General features: G+C 44.5%; 1 protein-coding gene across 1 annotated transcript in view; it reads left to right on the top strand.

Annotated features, from left to right (window-relative positions):
- The first annotated feature begins 556 nt into the window (after nucleotides 1-556).
- The window catches only part of GJC2 (gap junction protein gamma 2), a 38,934-nt gene continuing 23,043 nt past the window's right edge, over nucleotides 557-16,447 (top strand). The window contains exon 1 of the mRNA XM_031960268.1: nucleotides 557-681. The gene's annotated coding sequence lies outside the window, so the exon portion shown is untranslated. The remainder of the gene's footprint in view (nucleotides 682-16,447) is intronic.

The following is a 16,447-nucleotide window of genomic DNA, read 5'->3' as shown; positions in this document are numbered from 1 at the left end:
TTCTCCTCTCCTTTCTCCACTCTTTTACCCCTTCTGGTCTTCCCTTTTCCCCATCCTTCCCTATCCTTTTTTTCCCCACTATCTTCTCCCTTCTATCTTTTCTTTGTTCCTGTCCTCTTCCCTCCATCCTCACATTCTTACCTTTCCTCCCTTCTTCCCAAACTTTCTGCCCAACTTCCCCTTGATTTTCCCCTCCTTTCTCCACTCGTTTACCCCTTTTCTTCTGCTCTTCCCTTCTCCCCATCCTTCCCTAGCCTTTTCCCCCACTGCCTCTCCCTTCTAGCCTTTCTTTGTTCCTGCCCTCTCCCCTCCATCATATTCCTACCTTCCCTTCCCTTCTTCCCAAACTTTCTGCCCATCCTCCCCTCCTTCTCATCCTCCCCCATCTCTTCTTTTCTCTCTTCTCCCTCCCTCCAGATCTCCAGGAGACAATCCCTAGGATTGAAGCAGCCTCAGGAGCTGCTGCCTTCCAGGGAACAATGGGACCTTTGAAGGGGGGGCTGCCCCCTCCACCATTGTGCTTGGTGGTGAGAGGTGGCCCCGGGTCAGGCCAGGCCCCTGCCTCTGTCCCAGCATCAGCACCAGCACCAGCCCCGAAGGAGAACTAACTGTCAAATCCAGGCGTGGTGCTGTGTGGAAAGGCAGTCCACTGTGACTCCGTGTATTCTTTTCTAAAAAAAGGTAGGATGTTGCAGCGAAGGGAATCTCTCCTAGCACTGGGGGAGAGGGCTTGTCAGTGTTTTACTGCTCTCCATGTTATTTTTGATTTTATTTATCTGTATACCTGTTGTATCTGCAAGAGAATGTAAGCTCCTTAGGGACAGGCAGTCGTATTTTGCTTTTATATCCTCAGTCTAGGTGTTAAATATCTGTTTGTTGAGGGAGGGTCGCTTCCAGCTCTGACATTCTAAGCTCCATATTTTATATTCTAAGGTTCCTTCCAGTCTAGAATTCTGTGTTCCTTGTTCCCATCTACTTCTAACATTCTCTGATTCTAAAAGTGATTCCAAGTTTCTAGAATCATTAACTTCTTTCTAAAAAGTAAAGAGAAGGATCTACAGAAAAGTATCAACTGTGGACTAGCCCCCTATATAGGTCTGGTTGTTTGGACGGGCAGGGCTTCCACCCAGTTAGAGAGAGCCTCAGTTTCCCCAAATCCCACAAGTCTTTTCCCTTTCTCTTTTCTCTCCATCCCCCTCAAGGCAACTCAGGCTGTTTCACTATTCTCAGCAGCTGGGGCCTCTCACATCCCTGCAGGCTTCCAGGACCTAGGGCTCCAGGCGGAACTCATGACCGATGTCCCCACGCCTCCTCTTCCCCCCTCCCCAACCTGCTCAGTCAAACCCCAGCTGTTGTTGTGTGTTGGGATAAGGTCAGAGACTGACTTGAGACATCCAAAAACTGGGCTGGAGAAATCCCTTTCCTGAGGACAATCCAGGATTCTGCATGGTTTTTGAAAAAGACTAGGATGAGGGGAGAGGATGTTATTGTAGAGCCTAGGGTCCCTGGGAAGGACTTCTGTCCCCTGGTCCCCAAGCACGTTTCCATGCATCAGGCAGGTCCCCATCCCACTCACCCGGGGGAAGTAGGGATGCTTATTGATGGACTGCTCCAAGATCTCTGGAGAAGGAATGTCCAGTCCTTCCTTAAGAAGTCTAGCCTCAGTCTCTCCTGCTCCAGTTTCAGTTTCATTAACTTTCTGGGTCACTTTGGAGAGTTCTCATTTTTCTAGCTCTTGACAGTTTACAGAGTATTTTCTCCCAGCAGCCCTATGATCTCCATTTGTCAGGGGGGGAAACTGAAGCTAAGATGAGAGGAAGATGAGCCGGGAAGTCAAATCTGATGCCTTTGGGTTCCGGCACAATGCTAAGTCCTCTGGTTGGGAGAGGGGAGAGGGGAGAGTTAGCAGGTACCCCGTAGAGTATTGGGGGAATCAGGGATATTTTGGGAAGATTGGGTCAGCAGGGAGGAGACCTAGTATTTACAATGGAGGGGGCGGGGGCAGAGGAAATGGGGAAGGCAGTCATCTGGGATGCTTTAGAGCTGCAGAAGGAAGGAGGCTGAGACACAAAGGACACCTTTCTCCCCAGGGGGAAGCAGACAGAATTCTCCTAGCTGTCTTCCAGCTTGGCGATGACTCACTTCTCATCCTTGACCTTCCCAAAGTCACAGGGGGTGGGAGTGGAGCCTTCCGGCCCAGGCTGGGCCCCAACACCAGTTCCATGGGAGGAGGCCCTATGGTCAGGCCAGCAGCCCAGAGGCCCAGCCGCCAGCCCAGGCCCAGACTGGGGCGGGGGAAAGCGGGACCCCCTCATGGACTACAAGTAGGTTCTTCTCACCTTTCTGATGTCCCCGCTTGGGGGGGTGGTAGCAGGCGGGGGGGGGGGGGGGGAGACACTATGGGGAAGGGCCTGAACCTGTAGAAAGTAGGGGGCAAGGCAGGTCTCTTTGGGATGGGGTTCTACAGCCTCTCCGGGGATGAGCCGCCAGGAATGTCAGGGCTGGAGGCATTTTATGGCATGGAATGTCAGAGCCTGAGGGGCCCTGGGCTGTGGAACACAGAGTGTCTGCTCTGGAGGGACCTTAGAACACAGATCGAACTCGATTTGTCAGCCGTGTGTTATGGGTCTACTATTTATAAGTGGCTAAACATGTTTTAGAACAGGGAATGTCAGAACTGGAAGGAGCCAGGTTAGAACCTGGATCACAGGGCAGCTAACTGGTGTGTGGACAGAGGAGCCAGGAGGACTCAGGAGGATTCAGACACTTCACACTTCCTGGCTGTGTGACCCTGGGCAAGTCACTTAACCCCCATTACCTCAGGGGAAAAGAACCTGAATTATCAGGGTTGAAAGGACTTTGGATTTTATCTCAGATGATCCCCATCCCATCTCCACTACCACCCTTTTACTCAAGGAAGGGCATTAATTTGTCCAAATTCCCATATCAGAACACAATATAACTGAAGGAAGCACAATATAAATATACAAGGGATACACGACAGGCATGGGAGTGTACAGCAGCAGCCCCAGAAGAGGGCTATTCATTCACCCATGCATTCATTGATTCATTCAACAAGCATATATATATAATATATATATATGTATATATATTAATTACTGTTATTTGCTAGGTCCTGCACCAGGTGTGCACAAAGACAAAGACAAAGCAGCCTTACCTCTCTGTGTGGCCAGAGAGATAAGCTGAGGGAGAATAATATGCAGATAAACAAATAAATAATATATAAAAGATAAACAAAACTCATTTCAGGGCAGGAGAGCAATAGGTGACCGGAATTTGTCTAATTCCTCATGAAAGAAGGATATTTCTTTATATAAATTATATAAATATATATTATATATTATTTTATGTATGTATATGCATATGTGTAAAATATACATTATAAAATTATTTATTTATTAAGTACCTTCTTTGAACCAGGTATTCTACTTTACAAATTTTATCTTATTTGATTCTCACAACAACCTTAGGAGTTACCTATTATTATTCTCATTTTAAGTTGAGGACCCAGAAGCAAATAGAGGAAAGTGGCTTTTCCAGGGTCCCACAGCTTGTGACTGTCTGGGCTTGGATTTGAACCCAGGAATTGGCCCTAGGAGCAGCGCTCTATCCACTGTGCCACCCAGCTGCCTCCCAAGGGACCCTCAGGGAGAAAGCAGAGGGAGGATGTTTTTGGATGGGAGACAACATGTGTAAAGGCAGAGAGATGGAATTTTGAGAGTAAAGAGTCAGCTGGACTAGAACAGAGAGGGAGTGAAGGGGAATAATGAGTATTTCAAATAACACATACATGAGTTTCTCAGAGAAGTAGTAGGGAGCTACTGAACCTTCTTGAGCAGGAGATCAAATGTTCAGAAGTGTGTATTTAGGGATGTCAGTTTGATAGCTTCATGGGGGATAGTTTGGAGCAGGGATCCTCAAACTACATCCTGCGGGTCCTGAAACTACGGCCCGCGGGCCAGATGCAGCAGCTGAGGACGCTTATCCCCCTCACCCAGGGCTATGAAGTTTATTTAAAGGCCCACAAAACAAAATTTTTGTTTTTACTATAGTCCAGCCCTCCAATAGTCTGAGGGACAGTGAACTGGCCCCCTATTTAAAAAGTTTGAGGACCCCTGGTTTGGAGAGGGAGGAGATTGGAGTCAGGAAGAGTAATTAGGAGGCTCTTACCATAGTCTAGATGAGAGACACCGAGAGCCTAAACAATGACTGCTCTCCTTAAGTCTCAGTCAGAAGCCAGATTTAAGGGAGTAAAGAAGTTAAAGAGGAAAGAAAATGTAAGGGAATAGACAGCTTTTAATGGGAATTTCTTACTGTGTTATGGGAAAGAGATTTAGACGGATAGCTGAAGGGATCACAAAGTTAAGTGAAGGCATTTTAAGGACAATGAAGAGTGGGGCACTTTTGTAGGGGATGGGGAAGAAGACAATAGGTATAAAGAGATTGAAGATGAGAGAAAAGAGGTTGATCCAAGAGGGAAAGTACCTGAGAAGGCAAAAAGGGTTCCAGGGGGTACAATAGAAAGGGTCACCCCTTCCTCCCGGACTGGAGCAAAGGTGGAGATAATACGAGAATACAACACTGAGGGAATGGGATTGGGAAAAGGGGAGGGGGACGGAGTGGTATAGGTGGACTGAGAGAAGAGATTGTTTGAAACAGAGGTTGTAGGGAATATGATAGGGAGTTAAGTAGGGAGATGTGAAAGGATGACCTTACCCCAGTGAGCACCCCATTGAATTAGATAATGTAAATGTATAGTTGCTCTGTGACTTCCTCTAGCAGCATCCAGAAGCTCTCAAATTTTTGTCTTTGTTTTTTTTATTTTTGGACTATATTTTCTTTTATAATATGACTGATGTGGAAATGTTTTTCATGATTACATATGTATAACCTATGTCAAATTGCTTCCTTCTCGATGAGGAAGGTGGGGAGGGAGAAAGAATAGAGTTTGGATTTTTAATTTTTTAATTAATTTTTAAATGAATGTTAAAAATTGTTTTTACATGTAATGGGGAAAAATAAAATAAATGATTAAAAAAGAAGCTCTCAAGAAGGAATAGAAAGGGAAGATAGTGAAGGAATTCTAAGACCAGGATTTGGAAATGGATAGATAAGTGGCCAGGATCACTTATCATGGTTAGTGGTCAAGAGATTTTAGGGGAGAGGAGAACAGAAAGTTGAACTAGTTGACTAGAAGGTCAAGACTGAGACTGGAAAGTGAGGGCAGATGATGTGATGGACTACGCGAGCAGAAAGGGGCAGAAAAACTGGAGACTGCCATGAAGATGAAACCTGAGTTTGGGAGGGAAGATGGAAGATGGCAGTTTGAGGGATCTCAGAGCTCTATTATGGAAGCCATACACAGGTGACCAGTAGAGATAAAGCACATTAGAGCAGTGTAAAACTAGAAATCATCTCATCTCATTAGGAAATTGAGATCTGAACAAGTAGATATACCCAAAGAAACTCGACTCTTCTACAGAGTTCATTAGATTTGAACCCAGGTCTCCTAACTCCAAATTCCGGACTGTTGTTTGATAACAAGACACAAACAGTTGAAAATGAGGGAGGAGGAGGAGGCAGAATGCTATTCTCCAGACTTCCTGAGAGAGGAAAAAGGGATCCTTGGTCTGGACCTGGAAACCACTCGGGGAGCCAGATGGAAAGATTTAACTCTCCCTCCCCCTCCGCGTCCTTGTCTTTCCTCCACTCACAGATGTCAGCTGCTCCCTTGGCTCTGGCTTCTGGCCGCTAAACATCACATCGGCCCAGACAGGTCGGGGAGGGAGGCAAGCTGAGGGAAGAGGGAGGCCATGACAACTCCTAGAAAGACAAACACACGGAGGGTAAATGGCTGGTAGACGGAGATAAGTGGGGAAGTGGATGGGGTGATGAGAGAGAGAGAGACAGACAGAGAGAGGGAGAGGGGGGGAGAGAGGGACAAATAGAGACAGAGACAAAGAGACAGAGATGAGATAGAGAAATAGAGACAAAAACAGAGTGATACATGAGGAGGGAGGGAAGGAAGGAGGCGGGGAGAGAGGAAGACAGAGACAAACAGAGAGACAGAGATGAGATAGAGAAACAGAGACAAAAACAGAGTGATACATGAGGAGGGAGGGAAGGAGAGAGAGACAGACAGACAGACCCAGAGACAGAGACAGAGAGACAGAGAGAGGAAGGGGGGAGAGAGGGAGAGAGAGACAAACAGAGACAGAGATGAGAGAGAAACACACACAAAAACAGAGTGATACATGAGGGAGGGAGGGAAGGAGAGACAGAGACAGAGAGAAAGAGAGAAAGAGAGGGAGGGGGAGAGAGAGAGAGAGAGAGAGAGAGAGAGAGAGAGAGAGAGAGAGAGAGAGGGGGAAGAGAGAGAGTGGAAGAGAAAGAAGGAGGAGGGAGACAGAGACAGAACAGAAAAGAGGCAAAAGAAGGAGGAAAAGAGGGAGGGAGGGAGAGAGACAGAGACAGAGACAGAGATGAGATAAACAGACGAAAACAGAGAGATACATGGGGAGGAAGGGAAGGAGAAAGAGAAAAAGAAAGAAAGAGAGAGAGAGAGAGAGAGAGAGAGAGAGAGAGAGAGAGAGAGAGAGGAGAAGTTAGGGAGGGAGAGAGGGTGAGTGAGAGAGATTGAAAGACTTATCCATCTAACCATCATTATCTCACAGGGTGTTAAAAAGATCAAATAAGACCATTTTTGCAAAGCCAAACCTTACAATGCTGCTGTAAGCAGTTACCTACTACTAGTAGTAAACACTTAATAAAATGCTTGTTGATTGATTTGTTATAAAATTTTGTAAATTCGCGGCTGTGTAAGGGAAGGAGGAGGGCAACAAGAATCTGTCGGGAGCCCGAGGGCCAGGTTCATGCCCTTTCATACCACAGGCTTTATTACGCCCATTTCTAGCCGATTGAACGACCCTGTCCGGGTCAAGGCAGGGGCACGCGGGACCCAGCCCCGGATTTCCCCGCCCCCCACCGCCAGGGGCCGGCTCTGGCGCGGACGGTGGGCGAGGGAGCTTGGGCCGCCCGAGGAAGGAGGCGGCGGGACACAGGCAGCCAGGGGCTCCCAGGGCACTGCCCCTGCCCCTCAGGGGAAGGAGGGAAGGAAGGAGCCAGCCTGGCTGGGCCAGGCAAGAGAGACAGCGCGAGTGCTTTTGGAGGGGAGGGCAAGGCCCAGAGCCTGACATTTTTTTGTTTGGGTTTGGGTGACTTGCCCAGGGTCACACATTGACCCTGCATTTTCTAGAATCCCCAGGTCTTTTTCACAGGGACCATTGGCTAACCACATCTTCCCAGATTGAAAATGTGCGACGATTTTTAAGAACTTTGTTTCTCTAATATTTCACGCGGCTGGATTTGGACCCTCGTTCTCATCCGCTGAGATCTTTCCGCTTCTTGGGTCCACCATCCGCAGGTTTCTGATGGAGATGACATTGCCGTGATAAAAATGCTCATCAGCCCAAGGCCAAGGAGAGGTCCCAAAGACACTCTCCTCGACCCCTCCCTCCAGGCCAACCTTCTAAAATGGATTTCTATTTGTATCTTTCGTTTTCAAATCAGCTTCATTTCCCATGACAGAAGTACCATCCCTTAGATTAAAAAGTTAAAAAAAAAAAAAAGAATGGGACTGAGGGGAAGCAGGTCAGAGTTAGTCAGCACATGGATCACACGGTGCAAAAGGATATCCCACCGCGACAAAGAAGGAAGGGAGATGCAATCTCCTATCTCTTCTTGTTAATTATTCCCCCCATTATACAGATATGGAAACTGAGACTTGGAGGGGACACTGGGATTATTCCTCATGTTTATTCCTTACATTTCCTCCCACCAGCTCCTGAATTCACTTAACTACGCTGACATCCGGCCCATCTCTGTTCATCTTATCAATGTCCTGCTGATCAGTTAAAAGCATTTAATAATTTAATAATCTAATAATCAGTAGTACCATGTACTACTAGTCACTGTGCTAGATACTGAGGACACAAAGACCCCAAAAATGGAACAATCCCTGCCCTCAAGGAGCTTACGTTCTTCTGGAGAGTGTGTCTGAGAACAGGAGGATGACTACAAAATAGAATAAGGTAGCTGAAGACAGGAGGAGCATTAGCGACTGGCGGATCAGGAAAAGCTTCGGGGAGAAGGTGATATTTGAGCTGAATCTTGAAGGAAATAAGTGAGTCTTGAAGCAGAGAAGAGGACAACGTTTATTCCAGCCACGAAGAACGAACCGGGAGCAGAGCAAAGTTATAGGAGAGGAAAGGGAGAGTTGTGTGTGAGGAAAATAGGGATGCTCAGGTTTACTTGGAAGCGATGGATGAGGAATAATGTAGGATGAGCCTGGAAGGATAGGGTGGAGCCAGGTTGGGAAAGGCTTTAAAAGTCAAGCAGGAATTTCCATTTAATTCTTTTTTTAAAAAAATAATTATAACTTTTTATTGACAGAACCCATGCCAGGGTAGTTTTTTACAACATTATCCCTTGCATTCACTTCTGTTCCGATTTTTCCCCTCCCTCCCTTCTTGAAGCCATAGGGAGCCATTGGAGTTTGTGGAGTGGGCAAATGGCATCATTGAATTTGCCTTAAGAAAAATCGCTTTGGCAGCTGTGGGGAGTGGGGAAAGAAAGGCTCGAAGCACAGAGAACAATGAAGAGACAACCGCAGTAGTGCAGAAAGGGATGATGAGGGACTCATTATGTGAGCAGGGACAATGATTAGAGTCGAGATGAAAAGGAGAAAGAGGAAAAAGAAGAACACTTTATCAAACGTTTTACTGAGATGTAGACACCCTGTACACTCCATGAACGGCTAGATGGGACAGTGCATAGAGCACCAGTCCTGGAGTCAGAAAGATTCATCTCTGAGTTCCAGCCCTAGATGTCCCCTAACTGTGGGTCCCAGGAAGTCACTTTGCCTCAGTTTCCTCATCTATAAAATGAACCGGAGAAAGAAATGGCAAACCACTCTAGTATTTCTGCTGAGGAAACCCCAAATGGGGTCATGAAGAGGCAGACACAGCTAGAAGAAATGAGCTACAATAAAATATATACCTTTCCCTGGTGTTACTAGTCTAGTAATCCTATGTCATGATTTGTCATGATTGGATTTTATGAAGCTCTAGGATTTGAGAATCCCTGCTTCCTTTTCTTAAGAGTCACTATTTAACCTTTTAATAATAAATTCTAGGATTTTAGCAAAAATCAAAGTTAAATTCATTGGCCTAAATTTTAAAGATTACTTTCTTTTAGAAAATAAATAAATAAATAATGGGGGCAGCTGGGTGCTACAGTGGATAGAGTACCAGCCCTGAAGTCATAAGGACCTGAGTTCAAATCTGGCCTCAAACACTTAGCACTTCTTGACTGTGTGACCCTGGGCAAGTCACTCAACTCCAATTGCCTCAGCAAAAAAAAACAAAACAAAACAAAAAAACAAACAAACAAAAAAAGCCAGCTGGTAAATTTCCTCCCTCCTTCAGTTCTGCAACATATCCCTTTCTATATGTTTTTCAAAGAGCCCCGCTCATGATTTAACACTCATAATGGTCAATTCTTTCCTAATGGCACAACCACAACAAACTTTTATCAGGCCCACCTCATGGGCCTGAATTCCAGAGACACAATAAATCAGTCTTCTGGGGGAGGGATACAGCACGAACAAAAAAAGGCATGGTACAATGAAAACTAGCAAAGGGAAAACACCAACAATAGGAGAGGTCGGAGATGTCTTCAAGAAGGAAATGAACTGAGCCTTGTAGGAAGAGAAAGATTCGGGGAGTCAGAGAACAATCAACCCATCCAGATGCATGTATTTCCTTCTCAGTCCCAGGCCCTGAACTAAGTGCTGGCCATATAAATATAAAAATCAAAGTCTTTGCTGACGAGGTGCTCCCTTTATATTCCATGGTGGGGGACAACACGCACCTATTGATTTTTATTTATATGTATGTTGTATGTGTAACATATATATATATATATATATATATATATATATATATATGAAATTTAAGAAACAAATGAAATATATGAAACATTAAATATACCATACATATCACACATATATTAAATATATCATACATGTATACATACATATATATACGTATCACACAATATATGAAATCAATTCACAAAAATTTATAAAGAGTAATTTTTTTTGTGGTAGGGGGTACCAGCAGCTCGGGAATGGGGTCAGGAAGCAGGAAAGGTGTCATGTAAAAAGTGATGCTTGGACTAAGACTGGAAGGAAATTTGGGGTTCCAAGAGATTGAGGTAAAAAGGGAACTTATTGTAGGTAAACCAGAACAGTCTTTGTAAAGGGAGAGAGATGAGAGATGGAGCGTTTGTGTGTGAGGAAATAGAAAAGACAATGTGACTGCATGAAGTGAGGCGATATAGAATAAGAATAGAAATGTATGGTCGAGCTGAGTTGTGAAGGACTTTTTTTACATTTGATTTTAGATGTAATAAGCAGTTGGTACAGTGGAGAAAGTACCTGGCTTGGAGTCAGGAAGATTCATCTTCCTGTGTTCAAATCTGGCTTCGGATACTTTAATAGCCATGTGCCTCTGGGCAAGTCACTTAATCTGATCTGCCTCAGTTTCCTCATCTGTAAAATGGGAACCTTGGAGAAGGAAATGGCAAATTACTCTAGTATCTCTGCCAAGAAAACCCCAAATGGAGTCACAGAAAGTTGAACATGACTGAAAAACGATTTAACAAGAAGAAGGGAGCTGTGGGAATTTATAGAGCAGGGGAATGGTGTGGTCAGATTTGTGTTTTAGGAAAATCTCTTAGGTGGCTGCTTGAAGGGTAGAATGGAGGGGAAGAGAGACTTGGGACAGGGAGATTTAGTTCCATTGATAGAATATTGGGACTTAATACTAAAAGAACCTTAAAGATCACAGACTGCTTCATTTTACAAATGAGAAACTGAGGCCTTGGGAGGGCAAATAATTACTAGTGATAGGGAGAACTAGAATCACAGCATGCTATAAAAGCCAGGAGAAGCTCTAAACCAACCTGATTGTTTTATAAAAGGGATCTACCCTCCCTTCCTCTTTTCTCCCTTCTCTCCTTCCTTCCTTTTCTCCTAATTACAAAAGGGAAAGGGTCCCATAGCTGGGATTCAAAGATCTTCTGAATAGAGGTTCAGTATTCTTTCCATTAAGTTGGGTTTCCAAAGCAGCAACCCAACTATAGTCTGACTGTTGCTGAATTACAGCTCATAAAGTGGTACCTTTCGAATTGGAAGGGGCTTTCAAGGTCAGAAAGTCCAATCCCTCTCATTTATAAGGGAAGAGCCCAAGGCACAGAGGCATTAAGGGGATACCCAGCATCCCAAAGCCAGAAGGTATCTGAGATGTGAGCCCTAGTCTGGGCCTTTTGGATTCCAGATGCAGCACTCTCTCCACTGCAAAGTAGAGGGCATACAAAGTCAAAATGAAAACGAATAAGCAAACACATCCCAGGCTCTGCCTTTGAGAAATTATTCTCTTTGGGAGATTCAACATACACATGAACATTGAAAAGTGAAAACTTAGAACTAGAAGATGCAGGAAAGGGCTTTTAATTTTTATCTGTATCATTAACATTTTTGACATTGCTTTCTTTAGTTTGGACATTCAACCAAACACTAAACCAAGCCCTGATTTATAGCATTTGTTGATTTCTGAGCTATAAATGCTCACTCTGAAAATTTAACTATCAGTTGTTGTGAGCTGAGAGTGGCTGGCTCCCGCACTCCTTAGGCCCACCTATGACCATAATCCCACAGGTTTTCTGTGGGCTCTGTGAAATCTTGAGTGTATATTTCTAAAATGTCAGGTTGTAATGAGTGTAACAGGAACAATAGAAAAATAAGGGATCAATGATCTCTTTATGTTCCTCAGGGAACATCACAAACAATGTGGTTAAAGGAAAAGCAGGAACCGGGAAGAAAGAAATGATAAGGACACACTTTTCTGGCAGTTGAAGGAAGGAAGCTGTAACTTTGGTCACAGACTAAACCTTAACCCAGAGTGAAGATAGACTCAAATCTTCCCCCAAGGGCCAAAGGCATGCTCTCTAAGATAGAGACACCTAAGAATGGGTTAGCTCACCTGTACAACCCCCTGGGGAGAGCCAGGAAAAGGGAATGAGCTGGGGTGGGAGGGTGGGGTGAAGCTCTGACTCAGTCAGAGATTCCTGGAGATGAAAAGACTCTTAGGCCAAGTTTGGCCAGCTTTTGGTGGGATAGGAGAAGGAAAGCATCTTTTTACTTTCTAATGAAGAAAATTACTGACTTTCCTTTCCTTCCTTTCTTCCCTCCTTTCTCTTTTTCTTCTCTCTTTTTTTCCTCCATTCCCTCCCTTCCTCTTTCCTTCTCTCCTTTCTTCTCTCCTTCCTTTTCTCCTTATTTCTTCTTCCCCTCTTTCCTTTCTGTCCCTCTTCCTTTCCTCCTTCTTTTTCTCCTTTCTTTTCTCTTTCCTTCCTTCCTTCCTTCTCTCTTTTCTTCTCTTCTTCCTTTTTCCTTCCTTCCTTCCTTCTTCCTTCCTTTTTTCTTTCTTTCTTTCTTTCTTTCTTTCTTTCTTTCTTTCTTTCTTTCTTTCTTTCTTTCTTTCTTTCTTTCTTTCTTTCTTTCTCTTTCTTTTTTCTTTCTTTCCTTCTTCTTTTCTCTCTTCTTACTTTTCCCCCTTCTTTTCTTCCTTCCTCTCTTCAGTTTCTTCTTGCTCTTTCACCTATTTGTTAAGCATTTACTATATAGAGAAGTAAACATTGGGAAGATAACAAAGTTTAGGGAAAACACAGTCTCTGCTTTCTGGGAGTTGACAGTTTAATCTTTGCGTATGTGTGTGTGTTTGTGTATCTAAACAGATGATTAATTAACAGATGATGTAAGTTCAATATTACATGACAGGGTAGGAGTGCCAGGAAACCCAGAGAGATTGAGCTCCCTGTCCAAAGGCCCCTCCTGGTTTTGGTACAAGGAACCAGGTGCTCCATCTGTCAGCCTTTCCTAAGACATAAAGGCCCCTTTCTTCTCACTGAATTGATCAAGGTCCATTTGCCTCACAACCAGGCTGACATAGTAAATTATTCTTCCAGTGGCCAAGAGAGGGAGTCCCTGCCTCTGTAAAAGAGCTAGTAGGATGCTCCATCCCCTCTCCAGGTTCCCAGAGCCAACAGGCAGCATGGATCCAATGCTGAAGAACTGAACATCACTGGAAACAGGTGTGCAGAGGTGGGGTAGACAGATATCTTATAATCAGAGAAACCCTGAGGGATCGAGCTAGGAGAGCCAGGAAGGACATTAGAACATAGACTGTCTGAGTTGGGAGGGACCTTGTTACATGGAAAGTGTCTCCTTCTGGCACAGTAGGAAGACTTGGGCTTGGAGATGGAAGCCTAAGACTCAGAGACTTACAGAGACTTGCATGACCAGTCGTTGTATGTCAATTGTGTGATTCTGTTTTTGTTTCTTCATCTGCAAAATGGAAATAATAATAGCAGGGGAGGCTCAAATGAGATAAGTTGTAAAGCTTAAAGCACCATAGAAATACTATTTCTTATTTAAAAGACCTGTGGAGGAACTGTGAGCCAGCAGTCATTCACATTCTAATCAGATTTTATTATTCCAGTTAATAAAATTTTTTTAAGAGCTGATTACATACCCAGCAATGAGCTAAGTTCTTGAATGTAAGTTCCTTGAGGAATGTTTTTTTCTTTTTGTGCCCAGGATGGTAGTAAACTAAATCCTGAATCTAGACTGGTTGAATTTAATTGTCAATCCCTTTCCCCAGCCTTTGTGGAGACAAGCCTGATAAGGAATGAGAGTTACCTCTGGGAAAATCAGCAGAAGGTGGAGGTTTGGGGGGCCAAATTTCCCTTGCCCTGGGGCTATGAAAGTAAGAAATATCCTTTATTTGGGAGGGGTCAGATCTGGAGGATCTCGGAGGATGAAGGAGGTATGTGCTGGGGAGCTGATTATTATCTTTTATTGCCTTTTCTGGATCATCCAGGACCAGGGATGAGAGCCCAAGGGAAATTTGGCCCCCAAACCTCCACCTTCCTACCTAGTAGAGCCTGTGCTAATGTTTTTTTCTGAGGTCAATGTTATCTAGTTTGTGATCTGCTGACCGAGAGTCATAGAGCTGAAGAGTCAGAGAGATTGAACGCTTTCTCTAGGATCACACAGCCGTATGTCCCAAAGCATATTTGAATTCATGGCTTTCTGACTCCAGGGCCAGGGTTCTATCCCTTTGCCAAAAGCTGCTCCTCAAAAGACTGGGAGCTCTGTCATTAACTCACTGAGATCTTGGGCAAATCACCCCATCTGGGCCATTTTTGTAAAATGGAAAGCCCCCACTTGCTAAAATAAGAAAAACACTATTGTCACTTTTACTGATTTGTCAGTTCATTGTCAGAGACAGGAGCTCAGGGAGGGACCTGAAGCCCCGGAGAAGGCATAGGGGATTGGGGAGGGGATGGGGATTCATTGAGGAGGGCTCACTAAGGGGCTGGGACGCCAAGCCCTCTGGGATTCCAAGCCCTGCTTCCCCCCTCCCTCCCCGCCCCCTGCACATCCTGCCCCTTCTTTTCATCAGAGTCTGTCTGGCAGGAGGAAGCCTGCTCCCCTGGAATGGGGCGTGTGTCCATGTCTGTGTCTCTGGGTAGAGACTATTGGAAGGAAATGGTGCTGTAAGGCTGGGCAGGGCCATGCGGGGGGGTGAGGTAGGTGGCCGGGGGGAGGCAAGGAGGAAATACCTGGGCAGGGTCCCCAGCCCTGCTATTGTCCCCAGCAGGAAGAGGGGAGCTCATAAAATGGGGGTCACTGGACTCCCGTTCCCCTGCCTGCAGCTGGGGTTTCTGCCACTCCCCACTCCCAAAAAATCCATTGGCTCACCCTCTTCCCTCCAAGTGGCAGCCCACACCCAGTTAGGAAGATGTTTGTTTTTTAGGCTAAGAGACAAAGAGAGCCATAAAGGGGAGGATGTGGCAGATTGGGAGGGAGTGCTTGGGGGGAGCAGCGTGTCTGCTGTGGTTACCTTCCCAGAATGATCCCCTAGGACTCAGCTCAGAGAATGTAGGTAGTCTGTGGATAAGGTGAATAATAATGTGTGGAGGGAGTAAGATGGAGGGTTTCTCTCTTCTCCAACTCAAATGCTTACTAACCAACACTCCCTGACCCAACTCCTCTCTTTCTTAATAATAACTTCCATTTTCTATTGCCCTTTGAAGTTTACAAACAGGAATCTTATGGAATTCAAATAAATAACAGATGTAAAGCACTTTGCAAACTTTAAAATGCTGTATAAATGTCTATTGTTATTGTTAACCTCCAGTCTGGTGATAAGTGAATTCCCTAAGCCTTCTGTTGCACTCTTACTATGATCAAACCATGTTTATAGAGCAACTCAGAGGTCTGTTATTAAATATTTAACAACCAGCCATTGGATGAAGGGATGTATGCACGAGCTTTTCAATTTAATCTGCATTATTAATTGTTTCTTAAGTCTAGACAGTGCACAAAACAATAAATTGGTCTCTGGATTATAGTAACTGCAGATTTCTGAAGTGTAAATGCTTACAAAGAAAATTTAACAAGATCTCCATCAAGCACCGTTGTTCCTTCTTAAGAGCTTCATATGAGCAACTGGTACTTAATCAATTGAAGTATTAGCATCATATATATCTTAGAAACTCTTGTCTTATTAGCTGTACCCTTAGGAATGGCTTAAACATAATCTACAGGCAAAAACAATTATAGTGGGAAAAAAACGAAAAAAGGAGTAAATGAATTGATGGGGTTGTCAATGAGAAGCTTTCAGGAAGCTTTGAACTCCTCCTTCACTCAACAGTTACTTTTTCCAACACCCTGTCTGCTTCAAGATATTGCAATGGTGATAGAAGGTCTCTAGATGGCCTTCCACGTAAGAGCACCAATGACCTGGATTCCCAATCACCTCTGCTGATTAGTTTGCTCTTCCCTTCTTTAGGCCAGAGTTTGTTCCTCAGTAAAATTAATGTAATCAAAGTACTTTGCAATTGATTAGTAAATGATAATGATCATTAATAAATAATCTCCAAGACTCCTTCCAGTTGTAAATTCATGGTCCCAAATCTCTGCTCACTTTCTGTTGGTCTGTGCCCACTCCCTCAAATTTGGATCCTTCTATTAATCAGTATAAAGACTGGATAGACATAAAGAGAGAGATAGAGACAGAAAGGGAGAGAGGGAAAGAGAAAACACACAGAGAGAGAGGGGGGGGGGGGAAGGGAGGGAAAGAGAGACAGACAGAGAGAAACAGACAACAAGGGAGGGAGGGATGGATAAGTAGGAGTGTGTGTGCACATTTGGGCATCAATAACCTCTTCAACATGAATGCTGCATCCCTTTGCAGCTGAGTTTATGGAAAATTCCCATTTCTCTGTCCCCATGTAT

The sequence above is a fragment of the Sarcophilus harrisii genome, chromosome 1 (assembly GCF_902635505.1).
Source record: "Sarcophilus harrisii chromosome 1, mSarHar1.11, whole genome shotgun sequence".
NCBI lineage: Eukaryota > Metazoa > Chordata > Mammalia > Dasyuromorphia > Dasyuridae > Sarcophilus > Sarcophilus harrisii.
Note: the sequence above shows the minus strand (reverse complement) of the source record. Positions and strands in the feature narration are given on the sequence as shown.